We start from the raw sequence: 24,649 nt of genomic DNA, 5'->3' as shown, positions 1-24,649 counted from the left end.
ATATGGGTTGAGTCAGATAAACCTGATTGGGATAAATGGATATGGAATTGAACATGTGACTTCAGAAAATGTATTTATACTCTGAGACCTTTGTCATCTGTAAAAGAATAATAATGATATTTCATGGTGTCATTTTGATACAGACATGAAATAACTTATGTGAGGAATTTGCAGATTGACAGTCAGATGGTGATAGCTCAATAAATGGAATTTATATGTATTCTTTCTCAACCTAGTTTTTAAATGCTTAAAATCTCTTTCTCTCTCTCCCTCTCTCTCTCTCTCTCTCTCTCTCTCTCTCTCTCTCTCTCTCTCTGTCTCAATCTCTCTCTCTTCCCCCCACCTTCTGCCTTCTCCTTCCCCCTCTCAATTTTCCTCTCCCTCTCTATTGTATGTATGTTTGTGTGTGTTTGTCTCTCTGTGTATGTCTTTCTCTTTCTCTCTCTCTGTGTCTTCTGTCTCTACATATATATGTGTATATAATCTCTCTATATAAATATATGTATAAATATATAATGATAAATATATAATGATATATATACATACATATGTATACACATGCATACACGGGGTGCTAAAAAATGTATACACATGACTTGTGTTCGTCTTTTGTTATCGGTATATGATGTTAAGTATTATAATTTTAATACAGTTTTTTCCTTTCTTAAAATGTGTATACATTTTTTGGCACTGTATACACACATACACACACAGTTGGCTCTCGAACAACATGAGATTGACCTGCTTGGGTATACTTCTACGTAGATTTTTTTCTATAAACACTGTAAATGCATTTTCTCTTCCTTTTTATTTTCTTAATAGCATTTTCTTTTCTCTACCATACTTCATTATAAGAATATAGTATATGATACATATAACATATAAAATATGGGTTCATTTGACTGTTTTGTCATTGATAAGGTTTTTGGTCAATGGTAGGCTATTAGTAGTTAAATTTTGGAGGAGTCAGGGGGTATACATGGATTTTTGACTGCTCAGCTGGAGGGAGTTGGCTCCCCTACCCCTGTGTTGTTTATATATGTATATATATATATATATATATATATATAAAATTTCATATAGACTGATCCCTGCCTATCTTTTTTACCTCACTTCATTCAACACTCCTAGTTTTCGTTTTCTTTAGTTACCACACTGACCGTCTGCTTATTCACGTATACAGTTCATACACCCCTCCAGGCCTTTGCTCTTCTTGTTTCATCTTCCTGAATTTCTTACACACCAGGTAATTCCATGCCTAGCCCCTTTCTAATTATTCAGATCTAAATTCAAAGATTGACTCTTCAAAAATGTTTCCCCTGACAGTTCTACCTTACCTAGCTCTCCTTTATATGCCAATCACCCTGTATTCAATCACTTTTATTTTCTTTATAGCAGTTACCACTCTCAGAAATTATTTCATTCACAGAGTTGTTCACTGTTAAAAATGTCTGGTCTTCCACTAAAATGTAAAGTCTCATCATTGTATTCACAAAGTCTAGAAGAGTATGTGTCATAAAATAGAGATTGTTAAAAAAATATCTCAAATGAGTGGAGGATTGAGACATTCTTCATTCTTGAAATTTTGTAGAATTTTAATTAGTCCTTCTTAAAGACAGAGTCAATTTGGACAGCTATTAAAGAATTTGTGGAGGGTTATGAATTTATGGGAATGATGAGACTCATTTACCCACTGAAAGTTCTCAGTGTAAATAGCTAAAGATGCACGACATCATCAAAGGTAAGTAGCCACTTGTCTATTAGTTGTCTACTGCTGGCTCACAAGCCTTCCCAAGCTTTGGTGATTTTTGAACAGCCCAAAGATATTATGTCTCACAAGTCTGTGTTGGCTGAGCTCTAATACATGATCTCAAGGTGCACATTACATATGAATACAAAAAAGCTTTCAGCTTTTAAGGAGACGAACCAGGCTTTTTTCCCTATGGCAGCTCACAGTGTTTTTTTTGTTTGTTTTTTTTTAAATAATTTATTAGTTAAAGGTGCACAAGACAAGGTAATACCCAGACGCTCATCATCTACATCCCTCACACTGTGAACCCTCCTCCCCCCATCCACCACCCCTCCGACCTCCCACCGAGCCATCACTTCATACATACAAAACTATAGTTGGCATTCATCACTGTCCAGCCCCTGGTGCACAGAGCCATGATCAGGCATCCACAGCATCCCCGAGGTGGTTTCCCAAATAGGACACATGTCCATCAGATACCCAACAAAATCTTTACAACATTAATGATTACGTTCCCCAAATTAATTTTCAAAAACCCTGAGGCCATTTGTGGTTACCGACTGTTTCCTAATCCCTTCACCTTTCCCCGTATCCCCCCACCAGCCCATCTAACAACTCTCAGTTTTTTCCTTTTTGTCCCCAAAACTGTTTCTGATTGGTTCATTCACTTATTCTTTTCTTTAGTGTTTTGATAGAGCAAGTCTTATGTCACATTCGCTGACAATCTCATTGCCATACAACTCACGTGATTAACCAAGCACAGTATCCACAAGGATATGGATATCAGAAAGTATAACTATATAGGCAGAAGAATGAACCTATTTCACTGCAGTTTGCCGTGGCATCACATATTCTACCATAGAGTAGGGCTGCCATTGCAAGGTAGGGTCTCTGAGAGTGTCTGCAATGTTAAATTCTTGCTAAGCCACTACCTTTTTATTTTCCGGGTTATGTCACCATTCCATAAAAAAAAAAAAAAAAAAAAAAAAAAAATCCACTATATAATCTATGTGCTTCCATGAAGGGAATTATTTAATTATTAAGCTCTCTCAGTTTATGAAGAGAAACATATCATTAGTGAAACTATATCTTTGGGAAGTCAGGAATAAAGGAGTAGAAACAAGAGCAGATTCAGTGATCTAGTGCATTCAGATAAGCACTTTGTCTCTAGTTTTCCAATACCTGGAAAGCCTATTGCCCAGATTTATTTTTCATACAATTATAGTAAGTATCTGAACTAAACTGAAGATAAAATTTATATTGTTGCAACTTGGCAGCTTTCTCATGATTAAAATGAATAGTGCACAATGATAAATGAACTGCACAATGATAAAAAATGAACTGCACAATGATAAACGGAATATCAAAGGTCATGGATATATTTGTTTTCAAGTTAAGATTTCCTTTTGGTAAATTCATTAAACAGGTTGAGTGACTAGTATATGCAGCACCAGGTATGATACGTATAAGCCTCTTGTCTCAGTATCTTTCAGTCTAGCTTCTTGGCCATAAGTGGGAGAGTGAGTAGAAAGATAGGGACAAAGTAGGAAAGGAGGACACCCAACTCTTTCTGCGAATTGTGCCAGGAAGAAGGAGTTCTTGAAAGAATTAGTCTTTAAACAATGTCATGAATCGGTATTATTACTTCCTGTTGGATACTTTCATGACTTTCTATTTATTGAAAGTGGATCCCTGGAAACTTCACCGTTCTCTCCATTTTTTTTCCAAATGCAATGATCTTTCAATTTTTATCCTCTGACTTGTTTGTTGTATTTGACTGTTAATCTTACCTTCCATCTTTAAAATAAGGTTTTATTCCTTTTATTTTATTTTTTTTTTCTGTGAGAGTATGTACTCCTGTTTTCTCTTCCTTTCTGACCAATACTCTTGATTTCTCTTGCTCCTTGTATCACCCAACTAAGTGTACCCAAGGTCAATCTTTATTTTTTTTCTCCTTTATCTTCACTCTTATTCTCTTGATATATCCTGGCTTATTATTGGTAATTATTGGCATCCTACAACATGTAATCACAGTTCTTGTAATCTCACTTGGAGCAAGCACTATAATACCCTGGATTGGTGGACACTAGGGCAATTTCTTGAACACCTGGTTCTTTGGAAGAAATACTCTTAGGAGAAACACTCTTAAGAATAATCCACTTAGGAGATATTTAAGGGGGTTAAGGGTTTAAGATGAACTCCCACTTAGCCAACAGTTCCTGTAGCTATAATCTCTCCATACTCCTAATATTCTTACCTGCCCAAGTAGCTTCTACTGGGCTCCAAATACTTAATACAGAATAATACTTGGTACATGTTGTAAGAATTAATGAGCTTCATTTCTCTCCATGTTGCTGTCCCACTCAAGGGGTGACAATGATACCCTAGTACTTACTGATACTTTTATGACTTTAACATTACTCTGGCATGTAGTCTCAAAATGCTCACTTTTCTTATCCATCTCAATATCGTCCCTCTAGCAGACTGTCTGGTCTCCTTTTCTGAATTTGATAGATCATATTTTCACTCTACAGTAACGGTTTTTTGCATATAGTTTGTGCTACCTCCACTAGCCTCTTTTTTCATGTTACTTATTATAGAATAAAAACAATCGCTAACCTTTATTGAATGTTTACCATTTGCCAGTCACTATGCAAAGAGCCTTAATGTCTCAGCACCTTTAATCCTTGAAACAACTTTATGTGGTATTTTGTCTTTTTCTGCTTTACTGACCAGGAAATTAAGACAAAAGAGGATTGATAACTAGTCCAAGGTTACCCAGGATGTATACAGCAGAGCCAGTGTGACCTTAGGCAGGAGTATTTGGAATCCCTGTACTATTCCTCACTGTGTTACTAGCCTTCAAAGATCAATCCAAAGCTCACCTTCCCTTTGAACTTTAGTCCGCATGACAATGGCCTCTTTTTTACTTCTTTCCCAGTGTCAGGGGTTCTGTATATCTCATAACCTAGAAATAATCACCTTCTCCCTGGGCTGTTAATACAATTCCACCAGAGTGAGTCTTGATTCCCACAATATATATTGTGAGCAAAATTATGTCTGGAAGAATCACCTTAAATTTCTGTGAAGGTTAACGAGGAGAGAGAGAGTCCCTGTTGTGTTTGACAATGATGTACTTATCGACTGACAGCACTATTGGTCAAGATTAGTAATGCCAAAAAGTTAATATAAGGGGAGGAAGAGGCTTTCTGTCACTAGATCCTAATTTAGATGATTCTTCTCATAGAGTCTCCATTGTTAGTGTGACATAGTATTGTAGCATTCAGTATTGTGCTCTGCTGTCAGGGCTCTGCAGTGAACTATAACATTAAAATGTTGTGTAAATTCTGTCTTTCCTTTCCCTCCCTCTTTCTATCACCTGGTTGACTGATGTTGAGATTTATGAAATCTGTTTTCATGTGCTTTTCCCATACAGGCTTCCTTGAGTTGGCCTCTTGTTTGCTTTTGGCTGCTGTTCTGGGACTGATACCCAGCTTCTCCACCTTTCAGGCGGTGCCCTTCATTGCTAGATGCTCAATTTGAGCACAGCTCTGACATTTCCTCAAACAATGCTCGGAAACTTTGCTGGAAAAGCAAGACACTTAAGTGACAATCAAATCTCCCACAGATTTTCAAATGAATGTAGGCAGGGGATACCGGTTAGCTTTGTAATTATTGTTATTACTTCAGGCATCTGTCTCTTAAACTATACCAGCAGCTCCTTGAGTATAAGAAAACAAAAAAAAGTTTCATTTATTTTCTGGACTCTCCATTTCTAGTCCACTAGATATTTAATAAATGTGTGGTGATATGAAAAAAAATGTAGACTAAAAACAATTTGGTTTTGGTAGTGAAAAAATAATTATTCCATTAGCTTGACAGAGGATTTTAAAAGAAAAAAAAAATACCTTTTCCAAACTTTGGGGAAAGTTAAACTTCTTGATCAGATAATCCTTGAGTATCTTTGTGTTTGACATTTTGGAGCTCCAGAAAGCGTATTTTCTACATTAAATATATAAATATTTTACTGTTAGCCTAGAAGTGTTACTAAAATTTATAATTAAAGACTATTACAAATTATATCATTAAAACAATTCACAAAATACTCATTTAAACCTATATGAAGTAAACAAAACCAGGTTTTAGCTCAAGAATGATTTTCATGTCCCTAAACTTTTCCTAAGATAAGAGGTAGAGAATATTTTTGAAGAGCATGGTTTTTTTTGGAGTGAGAAGTTGGCTTAAATACTGCCTCCTTCCCTTAGAAACTAAATTTGACTGAGTTAAAGAAACTTCCTGCGCCCCATTTCTGCATAAGGAATAACATCCATCACAGGCTGTAGTAAAGATCAAGTCAGATAATGTATGTAAAATATTTAGTACAATCACTGGCAAATAATAAGGACCCATTAATTGCGTTATTATTAGAATTAATATTTTCTCTTAGAAAATTCAAAATAAACTAGTTTTTTCTTAAATCCAGACACTGGAGGTTGACTTTGGATCCTGACACCCTTTATTCGAGTTCTTTTTCTTTTTAGTCCTGTTGTATAAGAAGTATTCAAAGTCTACTAGCTCACTCTTTCTCATAGTTAGGGCCTATTCATCATGCTTTTCCAGGAAAGAAACGGTATTTAGTTTTAATTTGGTCTCTATACACGCAATAGTAGCTTGAATGTGTCCTTCAAACCAAAATGACTTTCTGATTTTTTTTTAGTGTATGATTGTGTGTGTGTGTGAATGTGTGTTTTGTTGTTATTGTTTAATTTCAGCTGAATAGATACTCTTCTTCTAAAAATATTCTGTTACAGTTGTAGATTTGATTTTGTTCTAACTTTGGAACCCTTTTATGATTTTTCTTTTCATTGTACCTTTTACTTTCCCTTTCTAGGAATATTATCAAAACAAACAAACAAACAACAACCAAAAAAAATCCTTTGAAGCAAGGAAACACTTTTACACAGCCACAGTGGTCTACTCTTCCATCAAGTAAGTTGTCTGTGAACTTCTGCAGGTATTCATCATGATTTATCTGAGGTGACAACACAGACAGGCAACTAACTCACTGAATTATCTAATAATTCTATGTCATAGAGTAATTATGCTCATTAATATCCTTCTTTGTCATCATTTTGGGAGATGAGTCTCTGTACCCTCCAATGAGAATTTTGGGTAGAAATACTTCCCTGATAAGTCACATGCCCATTACATTGATATAAATTTATTCTGTGTTTATTCAGCAAATATTTATCAATCCGTTCTAGGGCTTGTCCCAGGAGGACCTTTCTGCCACATCATCCGTTACATTTATTTTATCAGAACTTTTTTTTTTAGTAACAATTTTTTCCAACTTCTCACTTCTTCTGAAGAAAAGTGAAGCCTCCTACAGAATCTAACAACATTTTCACTGAACTTGATGTTACCCTAGAAAGTGTTCCCTAACAGCCACGCACATATTTTTCAAGATACGGGTTGGGTTTTCCACCTGGTAGTTATAGCACTGTACTTGCCTCCTGACACTTCATCATACATTCTTCTTATGTATCTGTCTCCTTCCCCAGACTTTCAAGTTGTTGAAAAAAGTTTCTGTGTCCTTATGATTGTTGTATTCCCAGTGCCTAGCACAGGGCCCAGAATGTAGTAAGCTTCCAAAAATGTCTGATAAATTCCACTAGGTGATGCTTTTGTCCTTCTGGAAGTATATTCTGGGTCAAACATTACCCTTTCTTTATACTAGTAGATAACAGCCAAGGCGAGCATTCACCTCAATTGCATCTAAAGCCAACAAGAGGTTAAAAATCATGGAAACTGCTTGCATAAAAAATATTCATGTCTTTGATTTCTAAGTCCACTCTACCACTGTAAAGTTAATTCCTTGATTTTAAGCTGTGTTTTATTTTCTCGCTTTACACTCCCGAATATGGATGTCTCTGTATGCTTTGACAACTTGAAGTAAAAGTGACGCAAAACTCTTGTCTCTATATACTTGAAAGAAATGGTACCTTTTTATTTTTATTTCCTAAGTCATTGTTGAGCTGTTTAAACTTTTTTTTTTGAGCTGTTTAAACTTTTTACTAGAAATCTTTCCTCTTGCTTATTTTTGGTTTTACCAATGAATCAAGATGAAAAGCACATCTATTTTTCTGTGTCATGTCTGAGAGACTTGTGTACACTTCTCATGTAAACAACTGAATCAACATTTTAAGTTTACCCTCATGTCAGTTTTGATGATATTCTCACACATCTTAAGTAATAAAGACTGAAAATATGGACATTTTTTGAGTAATCTCTATCAGCTTCAAGTTTGCAAATGCTGATCTCCTTGAGGCTGGAAAAAAAAGTCACTTCACATAGACATTTTGTCTTTTTTGTTAAAAACTCCACCTCCCTTTTTTTTAATCCCAGAGGTGCCAAAGAAACAAGCTATACAGGACAAAAAGACTTGTTTACTCTGGTTTTTGGCTGTGACTAACCGTTGCTTTGTTTTATTGTAATCGGATACATTGGCATGAAAATTGAAGTCGATTCCAAGAAGTATATGTTGGGCTTTTTATTGGCATATCAAACAGGGAATCATTCAGGCCATACATTAGCAAGCAGCCAAGTAATTAATAATAACACACGTGGAAGAAAATGAATGTTTTGGTTGAGAAGGAGAATGAGAAGTCAGACAAAGGCCTGGGCTTCGTGTCCTTGCCCTCAGCAGCAGCAAAAATAATGTTATGAATAGCATTTAACTTGAATTTGCAGCAAACTGCTGCTTTTATCATAAACAATTGCCAGATGGTATACATTATCTTTCTTTTTACCCCTTTCACAAAAGCGGCATTAATTGCAGAGCAGCCCAGGGCTCCACTCAGCTCATCAGTGTGATAACACTTCATGACCCTGATTAGCCGTCAGTCTACTCAATTAAAAAGATCATTTAGACATTCACCCAATCATTTGCCTATCGAGCCACCTGGGCCTCAACCAGGGGCTCCATTTTTAACATTCTCCTGCCCTCTCTCATCTTGCCTAGCTTTTTTACATATCTCCAAAAGACGTAATTGAATTAAATAAAGCGTCTCAGGGGCAGCTGCAACATCTGCTGTTTGTGGTATGTCAAGCCTTCAGCATTAAAAACAGTTACATATGCTCCAAATTAGCAGGTCGCAGAGATGAAACAGTCGATGATAGTGTTTTTGTGCCAGCGTGAGAAGCAGCTCACAGCTGTGTGCAATTTACAATTAAAGGCTTTATCAGAGCTCAATTGTACTAGTGAATCAAGTGGTGAGAGGTCAGTTAGTGAATTAGACCAATTAGAGCTTGTACAGTTAAATTATCTGTCTTATTACCTACTGATAAACAGCCGTGTCATATCTTTACTGGAATGATGAAGCCCGAGTGAGTTTTATGAAGTGATAATACATGTTCACTATAGTGGAACAGTGGTTTGTGAACTCAAAATCTATGGCAACAAAACAGCTTTATATAACCTTTTAAAGCAGTTATTAGAAAAAACCTGGAATTGGTTAAAATGCCACACTTAAGTTGACTATATCTATTTGTAAATTCATTTCCAAGGACAAGGTTTAAAAAGCATTCTGCACCACAATGATATATGTATGGATCCTCAAATTTTATTTTTATTTAACATCAATTTTGTTTGGTTTTTTTTAACTGTAAGAATTAACTTCAATGTGAACAAAGTAGGGAACAAAACAGTGTTTGACAAATTTAATGAGCAAGCATTTAGAAACAACTCATAAAGAGCAGATAGTTTCATAGATAAAATAATGATTTATCTCTTTTGGGAATACAAATTCATCAATCATCTTTATAATAAAAAATATGCATAGTTCAGAAGTTGCAAATATTATATATGGACCAGCCACATACATTTTTATGCTTTTATATAGTAAGAATGGGAATCAATGAATAAAAGACAGCGTTTAAATGTTCTATGGTAAAATCATCAGTGAATTATTTGTGTTATGACTTTCCATTGAATGCATACTGATTGTTTATCTGCTCATACAGTCTCATGATTATCAAACAACGAAAAGTTTTTGTTAACGCAGTTATCATTGACTGAGCAGACCAAAAAAGCTAGATCCAGATTTATTCTTCAATCAATGATCAGAAAGTTGTCTGGAGAATGTGTCTCAGTGAGTACATATTTATGTCTATTAGCATACTTTTTCCTAGAAAAACAATTCAAATTTTTAATACTGACAAAAACTCACGAGAGAGATTTTAAATAATATTTGTGAACCAGTTCACTCTTACCTTAACTTTTTAAAATTATTTGATTTTATTACATGTATAGAAACATTTATTATATTCCTCAAAAATTAGTACAATATTTTGCTCTGTTACAGATTTATGTTTGGGAACAAACTGCACTAAATCTAATATTAAGGATTATAATGAGCAAGTTCAATAATAACATGGCCCATAAATATATCCTTCTTTAAGAAAAAGTATTCCAAAGTTATTTATATTTAAGAACCAATATTCTATTTATAAAATATGTTTACAGAGGAGCATGATCAAGTCTCTCCTCTGAGAAGACACGTTATAAAAATATCAATTTAAGTAAATCTGTGAATACATTGTAATGCTCGTTAAAATCATCAAAGTGTTTTGCTGAAATGTATTGGAATAACTTTAAAATTTATCTGGAGGAACAGATGTGCTAAAAGCATCAAACACATTTTGGAAAGGGGAATTGAGAAGGAACATACCCTAACAGCCACAAGAGTGAAAACAGTATATACTTGAAATAGACATAGAACGAATTTTAAAAGTACAAAATCAGATGGAAGCAAATTTAAAGACTTTATTCTAAGAAAATGTGGTTGTTCAAATTCATAGGACGATATCATTTTTTAGAATGGTATTAGAACGATGATTGACAATTTTTATGACAAAACAAAAACTATGTTATACCAAAAAACTTTTAGGCAAATAAGGATCTAAATATTTTTAAAAAGAAATAATAAACTCACTAGAAGAAAATATAAAGGACTTAAATTGCTTGGGTTGGATTAGAAGGGCCTTTTCAAGTATGACAATAAGGGTAGACATGTTGTAAGAAAAAAGAATCAGATTTGGCTACATAATACATACTCATGGTTACATACTTAAAAAGATTTTTAAAAAATAAGTGTAAAAACAAAGAGAAATGGCAAAGTACTCTTAAAAATATACTGCAGGCAATTTTTCAATACCTTTAACATATAGATATGCATTATAAATCATATAAATTTACTATAAATATAAACTAATAGAAAGAAAAAATAATAATTGGAAATGAATATATATGTAAACACATAAAAATAAGTATATAAAATACTTTCACTAATAATCATAGAAATGAAAATTAAGACAAAGATTATATGAAGTTTTATTTATTACAAGGTTCACTGTCTGATTTTATGAAAATTCATGTCCTGAACTAGCAGAGAAAAGCTACCAGCACACACACAAAAAAAGGTGAATTTGTAGTAAACTGGAAAAGAATGGCTATTTTATTATTTAAAATGATGTAAAGTACATGACATATATTACCCCATCCTCACAATTCTAAAAAAAAAAAAAAAAATGCTAGTAGTTAGTCTCCATATTTTAGAAAGGAGGTAAATGAGAGTTTAAAATGTTAAATGGTAGATTGCCTACGGTTATACAGCTAGTAAGTAAAAAGGCTACTTTCAGATTATTAAGGTACTCTCCAAAACAACACAAGCATTTAAACAGTAGTGTTCAGAAGTGATTTCCACACTCAGCGCTACAGACTGTCAGATTTCTTAGAAAATTTTTGTATGTCTCTTCTAAGATGACTGAACTCCTCCAAAAAGGGTATTAGTGTTATATTTAATAGTTCAAACAACAACAACAAAACCAATGTAATTCTTTATTTGGTTTTCAGGTTGTTATTTCTTTACATTCAAATGAAAAAATATGCAAGAACATCAAATCCTGATAAAGACCTTGTATGATTGCGTTCACTGTGTAAGTCACTGGGAGGCTATGGTGCAGTAAGGACAAAGCCTCTCATGGACTCTATGGTTTGGTGCCATATATGAAACATTTTAATGTTTGTGTTTAGCAAGAGCTGTGTGTGCTCCCTAAATACCACACACACACACAGATTTTATTTTCTGTGTGTGTGTGTGTGTGTGTGTGTGTGTATGTATTTTTCAAGGTTGGAAATTGAGATACTTCTCAGTTCAATATACAAAGCAAGTATTGACTGTGTTTCAAGAACCCTCCCCTACTGGTATTTCAGGCATGTCATACACGCTCTTTATGGCTAAAGAGTAGAGACAAGGGTTTGCAAAATACTATAATGCACTGACCATTAGTTTTTGCAAGATGTGATTTTAAAATACCAACCAGCTACCTAGTTGAAAACATTCAAACATCCTTCGAACAACTTTATTGCCCCCCTAAGAACTTTGGGGAATAGGTATTATATTGGAAAGACATGATGCAATAAAGCACAATATGGAAAACTGCTCAAGAGCAAACCAGTGTTAATGTGATGATTCTGTTGTGCTCATTGTCCCATTTATTGTAACTCTGTAAAAGTCATTGTTCTGAACCATTTAATAAAGTGGTTTGAAATTAAATTATCTTTTTTTCATCATTAATTTTACCTCCAAACTCTTGGCTGGCTTATATGAATTTAGTTGCTTCTTCAGAGGTCCAAGATCAAGGATTCATATTGCACATAAAAAATTAATTCTTGGTCCATTATTATTTTCAGCCTGGGTTAATAATGTATTAGATGGCTTATTGCATAGATACAGATGTATAGATGGGCATACTTTGGGTTAGGCTGGTCAGATGTGATTCTGAGATCACTCTTATTCCAAACCAAATTTAATGCTTATTGGTTTAATGTTTTAAGAAATATGACTCAGTTCATAAAAGAGGTTTATTCAAAGTGTACTTATCAAAACATTGTCCTTGTAGAGACTATAATTCTGATATTGATCAAGCCATCTTTCCCTAGCCAACAAATGATTAATTTACTATTAAATCTTATGGTATGAGTAAGCCACAGGATAACTTTTTTGAAACTACAAAGTACAGTTGCATAAAAAAGACATAAAACCTCACACACATCTTTCTTATTATCATGTTTATTTTTATAGTACATAAAATAAATGTTTTTAAAGATCTAAAATGTTGCACCTGAATAATTATATCCAAGAAAATGTTTAGTATGTCTACCATAGACAACAATATTGCCATTTTCTCAAGAAAACATAAGTCTTTTATTCTAAGAAATAAAGCCATAGATTAAAAATAAAGTACAAGGAAATATCTCTTTCACTTCTAAAAATTTATATTAAATAAATCATTTATAAAAAGGCATTTTACTTTTTCTGAGTTATTTTATAATTTGATCAATCTAAAACATGATATTAAAATTATATTTTTGAATTTAAATACTTCTGATAATTACTCTTTAGGATTTTAAAATGTAAACATTAGTAGAACAAGTATAAACTTTTTGTGAAAATAACTCTCTCCTCCATATCTAGGCTACTCTATGCTGTGGAGAAAAAGTCATACATCTATGAAGATTAGTCCATCTGTACTCATTATCTCCATGAGCCCTCCACACTAGCACAGCAGCACCATGCTTTCTCTATTCCCTATTAACCTCTATTTTTCCTTCTGTAGTGTCTATTTCAAATATATTTTCCCCTCCTGAAATGTTGAAGAACACTAGAACTATACTGATATCAGAATTTCTTCAATAAGTTTTTGCCTCTCCCGTCCAGGAGTTTACCAGCAGTTTATTTCTTGCCATAGAGCACACTATCTCATATTCATCCTTCAACTTCAAACTAATTTAATTTAGAAAAATATTTTCATCACTCATTCACTCAACAACTAATTCCCCAGCACCTATAATATGCTGCAATAGGTATTGTAGTTTTTGATTATACAATGGTGGTCAAAGTATACACATGTCTCTACTCTCATTGAGTTTTATCATCTGATAAGGAATTATAACAGAGTTCCTATTTACCAGTATGAGTCTTTTAGAAATACTGTCTTATAATACCCATGCTGACTGTGGATTTCATTTGTGAAGAACTCAACTTGCTAATAACCAACATAATAGTGGTAGGTAATTATGCCTTTGAATCTTGGTCCCGGCCAGCTCTCTCCTGTTTTACCAACCATGACTGGGTGTTCTTTGTATCCTCTTTGGTCTAAGATTAAGAATATCTACTTCTGTGCAACCATGCTATGACAATTGTCTAGGATATTGTGATCTAAGTGAATGGGTACCAAATTTCTTAAGTGGAGTCTTTTTGATAACTAATTCTCCCATTAATAGCAACTAAGGTGTAATGGCCTTCTACCTGACCTGAGATTTACATACAAGGCCTCATTGCCTACTAAACTCTGCCTAGAAATTTACACTCCAGCAACATGGAGGCTTTTAATTCCAAGGTATCACACATTTGACATCTCAGGGACTCGAATCATGCTAGCCTCACTTCCTGGAATACCCTTTTCTTTCTGTGTTGATTCATGCCTCAAGACTTGTGTTTTGTTTGGAAATAATAAGTTGAACTCAAGCCTTGGACATTTTCTCTTATGCCCATTCTTCTAGGACGTCTTCAGTGACCTCTCCATTACAGATCATTGTCCCTTGGAGGTGTATCCAAAGCCTTTGTTTCAGAACTAACTGCACTATACTTAGTTAAGTGATTCTTTTTGAAAGAGCCCCTCAGGGCAAAGACATGGCATTATTTACCCCTGACCCAAATTCTCAAATTCTCAGAACAGTGGACTCTCAATAGATATGTGGTGAACTGAAATTAGCATACATAAGTAAAGCTAGCCTCTGAGTTTTGGCCACATAACAATGGGTCAGTTTTATATATACACGTTATTACCATGAAAATTTTATCCTTCACAAAGCGTGTTCAGTATGACAGAATTTGAAATTGTTCCCTTTATCAGATGGTGTGTTTACTTTTTATAATCTAAAAATTAGAACCTTATTCCTAGAACAACTATAAGCTTTAGAAATGTATCTAAATTGTTATCTTTCATCTAGAATATTTCATTTCTTGTCTCTCTATCTCCCTTCTCTGAGGCAACAGATAATGGAGCCATTCAAAACCAAAAATGTGTTCTCAGCAAATTTGCAGTGATTCTTACTGTGGTCACACCTGTACTTTCCAGGAAAAGTGGTGTCCTGCTGAATCAGTCAACTTTCACTATATTCTCAGCTTTTACTGACTTAATTGTCAAGGTGTTCTAGGGAAGTTTAGGGTAGGATTGCCAACATTTTTTTTTTTCTGCTTTTCAAGGACACAGTTTTAAGAGCAACAATGAGCCTCTGTCTCAATATCATTGTTATTCACAGGGATATGAAGTTATAATTTTAGATACTTGGCAAGTCTAAATAACATTTTAGAAATGCAGGATTATAATTACCAATGATTCTGTCTCTTGTCTTAGGCAGATAATACATTTATTGAGAACTTTATGACATTTTCTAGCCAACTAGAGAGCTAACTCTTCCTTCCTCTGTCATCAAATAAGGTAGCAATATTTTTTGTAGAAAATGCAGCACACACTATGTGAAAACATATTTATATTACTTTGATTAGTTATAGTACAAAGCCATGTTAAGATTTCCACAGGTATGCAAAATTTCTAACTTGATCCAATATATAACGTCAGAAATCCCTACTGATTAGCCGTTCTTTTTATAAAAACTATTTCTTTTTTTTTACTATCTAAGCTAGGAATTACTCTGGACACTAAGGACATGTCAGTGAATAAGTTCTTATTTTCCCAGAATTTACATTCTAGTGTGGAAGACAGAGTACATGCAAGTGTCTACGTTTTCAAAAAATCATGCTTGAGACAATGACAAGTGCTATGAAGGGAACACTGTTTAAGCACATTAAGAATACGTTGGATAAAGGGTGGTCAAGAAGCACCCTTTAAGCAGATGGCATTTGAGTTCAGATATGAATGAATAATGAATAGCAGTCAACAATTAGGATATTTGGGAAAAATAATTCCAGGCAGAGAAAAACAGAAAGTGGAAAAACCCTGAGGAAGGAATGGTTTTGATCTGTCAAAGGAACAGCAAGGAGGCCAGTGTGGCCACAGAGTGGGTGTGAAGGGGCAGAATCAAAATGACCTCACAGGGAGGAACAAAGATCATGTAGGAGGTGATAAGTCATGGAAAGAAGTTTGGAATTTTCTTAAGTAAAATAAAACACTGCTGGAGAATTTTAAGTGAGGCAGGTTTGTGACGTGCTTTGTGCTTTAAGAGGTAAATTTAGCTGATCTAGAAAAAATGGGCCTTAACAAAACAAGAGATGAAAGAGGGAGTCCAGTGAGGAGTCTAGTCCAACAGCTGAACAGTGATGAGGGGCCTCAGAATAGGGCAACAGTGACGTAGGTGGTAAGACATAATGATTCCAATTATACGTTGAAGCTAGAGACCAGGACTTCCTGATGGAATGGGTTTAGGGAGTATTGAAAATGAGGAGTGAAAGTGTACACGTAAGGCTTTTGGCCTGAGATATTGGATCAATCATATTGTTGGGAGAGGTTAAAAGAGGAAAAGTTTTGAGAATGGGGAAGGGCCGTTTCAAGAGTTCTGCTTTATACATGTTCAGTGTTCATAACCATTGCATTGAACACAAAGGTTCCCAAGATGTCATCAAAAATAAACCATTTTTCCAAACACCTCCAACAAGTAACTGCTTGTTCAAAACACTCCGAGGGTTTCTTTTTACCCTTTATATAGATAAAAACTATTGTGAGGTTTTTAAGAATTTGCTTAAAAACAGAGACTTAAAAACAAATCATCTGATTACTTCACACACACACACACACACACACACACACACACACACACACACACACAAATAGGATGATAATCAAAACCCTAAATTTCCACCATACTTGTAATTTCTTGCTTCCCCAAATCAGCCTAGCATGAGGGACTGAATGCGTGGTTACCTTCTCTCTTCCATCATTCCCTCCTCTCCACCCTGGACTTGTGGCTTCTGACATGTTCAAGATAATTGAGAAACTGTTATAGCACCTATCAACTCTTTTAAATATAATCTTCTGGAGGACCAACCAACAACCAGAAAACAACCTGGCCTCTTTCACTTCACCCCTTTTAAATGCTTTATGAGAGGGAGTTATTATGGAATGTAAAACTAATTTGGGGATACTTCTTTTGTCATTATCAAATGGCTATCTAGCACTTTTCCTTTGTAATGAAAGAGTAGTTGGTATCTCTTCTTGGGTGCTCAATAAAACTGCAACTGGAAGAGTCCTCTACCATTCTGTTACAACTAGCTTAATATATAAACAGACAGAAGAGAGAGGTAAAGATGAGATTTTCTCATCATGACTGTTCTTCAGTTTGTCTTGATCGTAGGCCTTTCTCAATGTCCATTGGACTTTCTTCATCAATCCTCACAACACAAGCAGTTGGAAAACACCAGATTAAGTGTCAGGAAGTATGGGACTTACTCTGGTTTCACCACTTCCAGTACTGCAACTGTGGACAGATTGTTTGACATTTTTGATCTGATTTACTTGTTGGTACTCTGGGCCAATAAGCCCCGCTTTCCTCAAAATGTTGTTCAGATCAAACAAGATTAAGTATGTAAAAACACTTTATAATTTAATTGTTACTCAAATATAAGCATACGAGGTTGTTTGAGTCCTTTTACTAATGCAGTAACTCAGTATGAAGTGTAGCTTTACTCTTCTCTTTACCCATAAGGATGATTGTGTTTCACATTTTTTTGCCTAGACTCATGGCTGGCAATTAATTCTTTATGTGGTTCTCAAATCATGACTTTGATCTCACTTTCTTATAATAAGATCATTGTAATGCCATACATAGTAATTAAAGCATTTTAAATAAGATGTTTCAGCAGAAAATTATTGTTTATAATATGTTAGCATATTGAATTGTTTGATCTACCACAAATGAGGAAGGTATTTTGTTTCCCCAAAGGGTCACGGTGAATGTTCAGTTGGTTGTCACTATATTAAAATATTTAAATTTCATGATTTGGTTACCTAATAATGTTCAATTTGATAGACATCTTAAAGAACGAATAACTGCAAATTAAAACATGCAATTGAAAATAACTTAAGAGGCTAGTTGTGTAGTTTCATACTAGAAATTTTGATGATCATGTTTACTTTAAATTAATATGCTCTGTTTTACCCCAATGCCTCCTTAAGACATCTGTGAACCATGGTTTAAAACCACTGGCCTAGAGAGTTTTCAATTGTCTCTTCCTCTATTCTAAAATTTTTGTTTGTTTATACTTGGCCTTCTTTCTTTCTTTTCTTCTTTGTAGTCTTTTTACAGACCAGCTAGAGATAGTTTGACATTTCACTTGACTGTCATGTTAGACAAAGCAGAATTTCTACATGGCAGAAGAAGCTTACACAGTAGTTCTAAAGATTCTGCTTGAATGCAAGATCCCAAGATACCAACCCCTAAATTAGTATTCAGATTTGTTTACAAAGTTCATGAGCTATATTTTATAAAAATAATATTCATATTTTTCCACTTATACATAATTTTGTTCTCAAAGGAGGTGATAGCTGATATCATGTAAGATATTACTTATGAGTATTTCTTTTTCTCTAACACAAAGCCTCCATTCCATCATAATCTAAGGGACTTACTTATTTGTCCATCCTGATCATTAAAGAGACTACATTTATTGACCAAAAGCTGTTTAATTTTGTGTTGTTAATTTTAATTTCACATTGCTTTTATATCTAGGTAAATCTTGTTTTTACTTTTTAAAAGTATTTTCAAGTTTATAGAATAATAGAAAACAAACAAACAAACAAAAAAGATTAGTGTATGTTGTCCTTACTAGCAATGATTTAAATGGATGCCAGTTATTTACCATTTTTGTTGTTTCCTTTTTATAGCACAGGTAGCTATCAATGACTACATTATTTTTCCAAAGAAGGTATAGAATAAAACTGTATATAAAGCACAAATTATATTTTCTTTAAATATTTAAAAGGTTGAACAATTAAGTTCGTGAACTCATCCTAGAAAAAGTGCTACATATCTCATTGCTGAATATCACTATCGTCAACTTTGAAGTACTCCCCTTGGGAAGCTACGCACTGATACCAGTGCCTAGTCCACCCTTCAAAGCAATTTTGGAACTCTTGTTCTGGAATGGCCTTCAGAGCTGTCGTTGTATTATCCTTGATGTCCTGAATGTCATCAAAATGTCTTCCTTTCAATATATCCTTTATCTTCAGGTAAAGAAAGAAGTCATTGGGGGCCAGATCAGGTGAGTAGGGAGGGTGTTCCAATACAGTTATTTGTTTACTGGCTAAAAACTCCCTCATAGACAGTGCTGTGTGAACTGGTGCATTGTCGTGATGCAAGAACCATGGATTGTTGGCAAAAACTTCAGGTCGTTTTTGTCTAACTTTCTCCTACAGCATTTTCAGCACTTCTAAATAGTAAACTTGGTTGTTTGTCCAGTTGGTACAAATTCATAATGAATAATCTCTCTGATAGCAAAAAAGTTTAGCAACATTGTGACAAGTTCTCGAACTTAATTGTCAGACCTTGTATATCTAAAGTACACATTTTCTTTTTAAGATTTTTTTTTTTTTTAATCGGGGAAGGGGAATAGGACTTTATTGGGGAACAGTGTGTACTTCCAGGACTTTTTCCAAGTCAAGTTGTTGTCCTTTCAGTCTTAGTTGTGGAGGGCACAGCTCAGCTCCAGGTCCAGTTGCCCGTTGCTAGTTGCAGGGAGCTCAGCCCACTATCCCTTGTGGGAGTCAAACCGGCAACCTTGTGGTTGAGAGGACGAGCTCCAACCAACTGAGCCATCTGGGAGCTCAGTGGCAGCTCAGCTCAAGGTGCCATGTTCAATCTTAGTTGCAGGGGGCACTGCCCACCATCCCTTGTGGGACTTGAGGAATCAAACTGACAAGTTTGTGATTGAGAGCCTACTGGCCCATGTGGGAATCGAAGTTAGGAGCACGGAGCTCCAACTGCCTGAGCCACCAGGCCGGTCCTAAAATACACATTTTAATTGCTATTTCTATGTAATCTGTTTGGTATCTGATAGAATAAATTACTGTTCTTTTAGAAATCTACATTTTTACATAATTTTTCACTTTATCCCTCTATCAACTTTAGAATTAGCTTTTGAATTTCTATTAAAATCCTCTATACTTGTTTTAAATGCTACATCTGTGTGTTTCCTATTAGGTTCACATCTAGATATTACATGTTTTTATTGCTGTTACAAATAACATAGTTTTCCCATGATATTTTCTGGCTGGATATCACTGATATATTAAAAAGTTATTGGTTTCTAAGATTTTATTTTGTTTGTAGCCAAGTTATAGAATCATCTAAATAGCTAAACATTTTTTAGAGTTGATTGCCCCAGGAGACAATTGAATTGTCTGTAAGTGATAATATTTGTGCCCTTTCCAGTATTTCTCATGTTTTATTAGCCTTGGAAAGGAACTCTTGTATGATGTGAAATAGTAAAAGTAACAGCATTCTTAATTATGACTTATATTTAGCAGGAATGGTTTTAATATTTTATCATTTAGTGTGATATATAATCTGTGTACTAATAGATATTCTTTATCCAGGTAAGGATTTTCTATTTGTAGTTCCCTAAGGCCTTATATTTCATTTTATCAATAATGTTGAATTAATAATTCTTTTAACTATTAAAATCATGTTGTTTTTCTCCTTACGTCTTTTTAATTTAATTAATTATACCATCATGTATCCTGATTTTGTGCTATAATTAAATTACATGAATGGCACCGGTGGTATTCTAATAATGCAAGCCATATTACGATTGTTTGTATTTTTGTACTGATTTCCATTTGGTAATATTTTATTGAGGATTTTGATTTTATATTTAGATGCAAGATTAGTTAGAAACTAATGTATATATAGTATATTTTTTAATGAGTGTTATGATAAGCGGATAAACAGAAGTATGTCATATTTTTCTGTTAGACATTTATACATCATTTTTAAATTCTTTGAAATGTTGCTACAAATAATCTGTGAGATTGTTTCTTTTTCTTTAGTTTTTTTTTTTTTTTACTTATTTGACTGATCCATTGACATATTTATTATATTGTGGTTGTTGTATTTCTTTTCCTAAAACAATTTAAATAATCAGTTTTTTGGAACAGAAATATCTATTTCATTTAGATTCTTAAATATGTGCATATAAAATTATATATCAAATTTTCTGACTATAATTTGAACATCTTTTTTATCTATAGTTATGTCTTGTTACTTACTTATCTCTGTTCTGTAGTTCTTGTCTAAATTGTAAAAGATATATCATTGTAGTCATCTTGTCAATGTATTTATTTTTTAACCTTTTTTTGGATGTATTTTATTATTTTCCATCTTCTACTGTATTCTTACATTATTTACATTACATATTATTCCTTGATACAAAATATATTATGAAATATAAGCTTTACTCTGAGTACAGATCTGTTTACTTCTCATTATTTTCAAATAGAGTACACTGTTATAATTTTCTAAATTACTTATGATTTCAACTTTAGTTAATTATCCTTAATCTGAGTCTTATAAATATCTTTCAGGTTTTTCAAGTAGACAGTTTTTGTTATTTTGCTTTTGCAATATTTAAAAATAACTTGTATTACATTGAATTTGATCAAATAATACTAGTTTTTAATTTTTTTAAAGCTATTGGATATTTTTTTCTTTCATAAGGCCCGGTTAGCTTCAGTGACTATTTCATTTATATCTCATAAATTGTATACTTAGTATGTTAGCAAAAAATTATTTTTTTCATTATCCCTATTTCTCATTTTCTCTGTGCTCTCTCTCTCCCCCCTCTATTTCTCTCTCTAAACACACGTAACTAAACACACACACACTTGTCTAACATATAAACCACCAGACACTCCACAGTATATAAACCAAGCTTATCAGTTGTGATATTCAAATTATAAATATCGGGTGGGGGGAGGGAGATGAGGGTAAGGGGGATCAAATATATGGTGATGGAAGGAGAACTGACTCTGGGTGGTGAACACACAATGGGATTTATTGATGATGTAATACGGAATTGTACACCTGAAATTATGTAATTTCATTAACAATTGTCACCCCAATAAATAAATTAAAAAAAAAATTATAAATATCCTTCTTATGAGGGGCCCATTTTCTCTGTCCATTGCTGAAAGAAGTGTGACAAAAGTATCACACTAAGTTTTTGTCATTTTTCTTCATTAATTTAGATCAGATTTTGATTTACATATTTCACAATGTTATGTGCATTAAAGTGTCTTATCCTTATATATTCTTAGTGAACACCTTCTTTTATCAAAATAAATAAAGGACACATGAAATATTTATTGTATTTTTGATTTCTTTTTTGTTTTGTTTTGTTTTGTTTTTTTTAAACAATTTTTTTTCACTGTTTTATACACTGCATTTTTTTAATTTATTTTTTTTGGTTGTTGAGAGCCCACTGGCCCATGTGGGAATCGAACCAGCAGCCTTCGGAGTTAGGAGCACGGAGCCCCAACCGCCTGCGCCACCGGGCTGGCCCTGTATTTTTGATTTCTTGAAAGCAATATTTTTTCCTTGTCTAAGGCCCTAGACAGTTACTGTTTTTCTTGGTCAGTGAGAGGACTGGTTCTAATCTCCGTCATAGAAAACGCAGCTCCTTGAGTCTCCTGAAGGGACAGCTCCAGAGTCAACTTGTTCTTTACACTCTCCTCCCTCATAAAGCTAGAGAACACATCTCCTGCATATTTTCAGCTCCTAGCTCTTAGCAAGATTATCTAGGTCTAAAATTCCCAGAGGCTTCCAAAGCATCAGCTCAAGCTTGCCATTTGGCTTTCATTATTCTCTTCAATTCTTTCATCTGAGATTTGCTAGTTTTTATAAACTCACATAGCAATTTTCAAATAACTATATATTCTATAATATTCTATGGTGGGTAGAGGGAGATGCCCATGTGAGTTAGCTCAGTCCACTGTAATGACAAAAGTTTAAGATTTATTTTTTTAAAAGAGCATCCAGTTACATCTTTAGAAACGTATAATAATAAATCTGGACTACTTACTATAAGAGCTCATGAGCTTAAAGATTATTAACTACTTTCTGAATGAAAAGTAGTTATTTTATTCATGAGAGTTATTACTTTGTATCTTATTGCATTTATTATTTTTATGTGTTAATTACAAATTAACTTGCATTGAATCAAAAAAATACTGCAAACCTCTTCTCAGTTTAATCTGGGAAACATAGACACATATGATTTCTATTTCTATGACAAATTTGGCCCCAATTTTATTCCATTACAAAATTCCATTTTAAAAAGTAAAGATAGATATAGATAGATAGATAGATAGATAGATAGATAGATAGATAGATAGATAGATAGATATTGCAAATAGTAAAAGTGATATTCTATTTCCAGAAGATTTGAAACATACATAAAAGCCAAATGAACAAACTAAACTAGGCTATGGTTCTCTTGTTTAGACACAAAAGTGTCTATATCTCATTTTCAGGGTGGGTGTTGGAACCTAATGAATCTAACTTACAGCTGTGGAATATTGAAAGCTTACCATTCACAATCATGCTAACAAATTTTAGGATATATCTCTGGCTGTAACACCTTATCATTAGCTTCGTCTAAGAGAAAGAGCAGAATGCCATTAGGAGAAATGACTCCTCTGGTAGAGAATTGACTACATAAAGCATTTGCTTTGATTAGAATGATTTATGAGTGAAATTGAGACTAGTTTGATGCTGCTTAAAAGGCAGAAATAAGCACATTCAACTTAAATAACTGATGGTTCTGTTCACTAAAAAAAATCCTAGAATATTTATATCTTCTATTTCTCATGTGTATATGTAAAACTGAGTTATGCTTTATATCCAACATTTTAATGGAAACCTTTTTCTCCATAAAATTGTCTAGTTCTCTACATCAAATTAATTTCTGCTTCTATGGACTCATTGAGCAACTTACTTATTACTTCTGTTACTGTATACTCTACAGATTTATATATGTCTGCTTTCACCTCTAGATATCCTTGAACACAATGTCTTCACTTTCTCCTGTTCCCTATTTTGTAGCATCTTTCAATTGTAGGAACATAATAAGCGCTCTTAACTGAATTAAAATGCAATCTAATGTGGTTGCATATTGCAACCTCTGATTATTGACTTCTTTTATTTTTATAATTTACTGAGCTACTAGATGGCTACATAAAATAAAAAATACAGAAAGCAATAATGGTTATGTTGTTGTCTATAATATAAGCATTAACAGCATGCTCAATATATGGAATTGCCTCACTTCTGAAGATAAACTTTTGAGTTATATTCCTGACATCAAATGATCCTGTGTGCAAATATCAATTCTTGAATTCAAATGCTATGCTGAAGTAGCAGTAACTTAGGGAACGACACCAGAAGTGAAATAAAAAAAAACTTAAGTCAGTTTTTATTAATATTTTAAATTAAATACAAAACATTTCAAAAAGAGTAAGAAGTTCTAGGGGAATTTTGTTCTTCCTTTCCATGTGATCCACCTGAAAATGCCATCATACTCTGGTGGATTGCAAAAACACATCAAGCCTTTTTTCTAAGGCTTTGTGTAATCCCTAGAGTTGATGCAGAAGTCAGTGAATTATATTTGGTGTCTACCTCCTTGGAAATATATATATATATATATATATAATATATATATATATATATATCTTGCTTTGACATATATATATAGACATATATATATAGACATCTTGCTTTGACATATATATATATATATATATATATATATATATATATATATA

The sequence above is a fragment of the Rhinolophus hipposideros genome (genome assembly GCF_964194185.1).
Source record: "Rhinolophus hipposideros genome assembly, chromosome: 18".
In the NCBI taxonomy this organism is placed as follows: Eukaryota; Metazoa; Chordata; class Mammalia; order Chiroptera; family Rhinolophidae; genus Rhinolophus; species Rhinolophus hipposideros.
Note: the sequence above shows the minus strand (reverse complement) of the source record.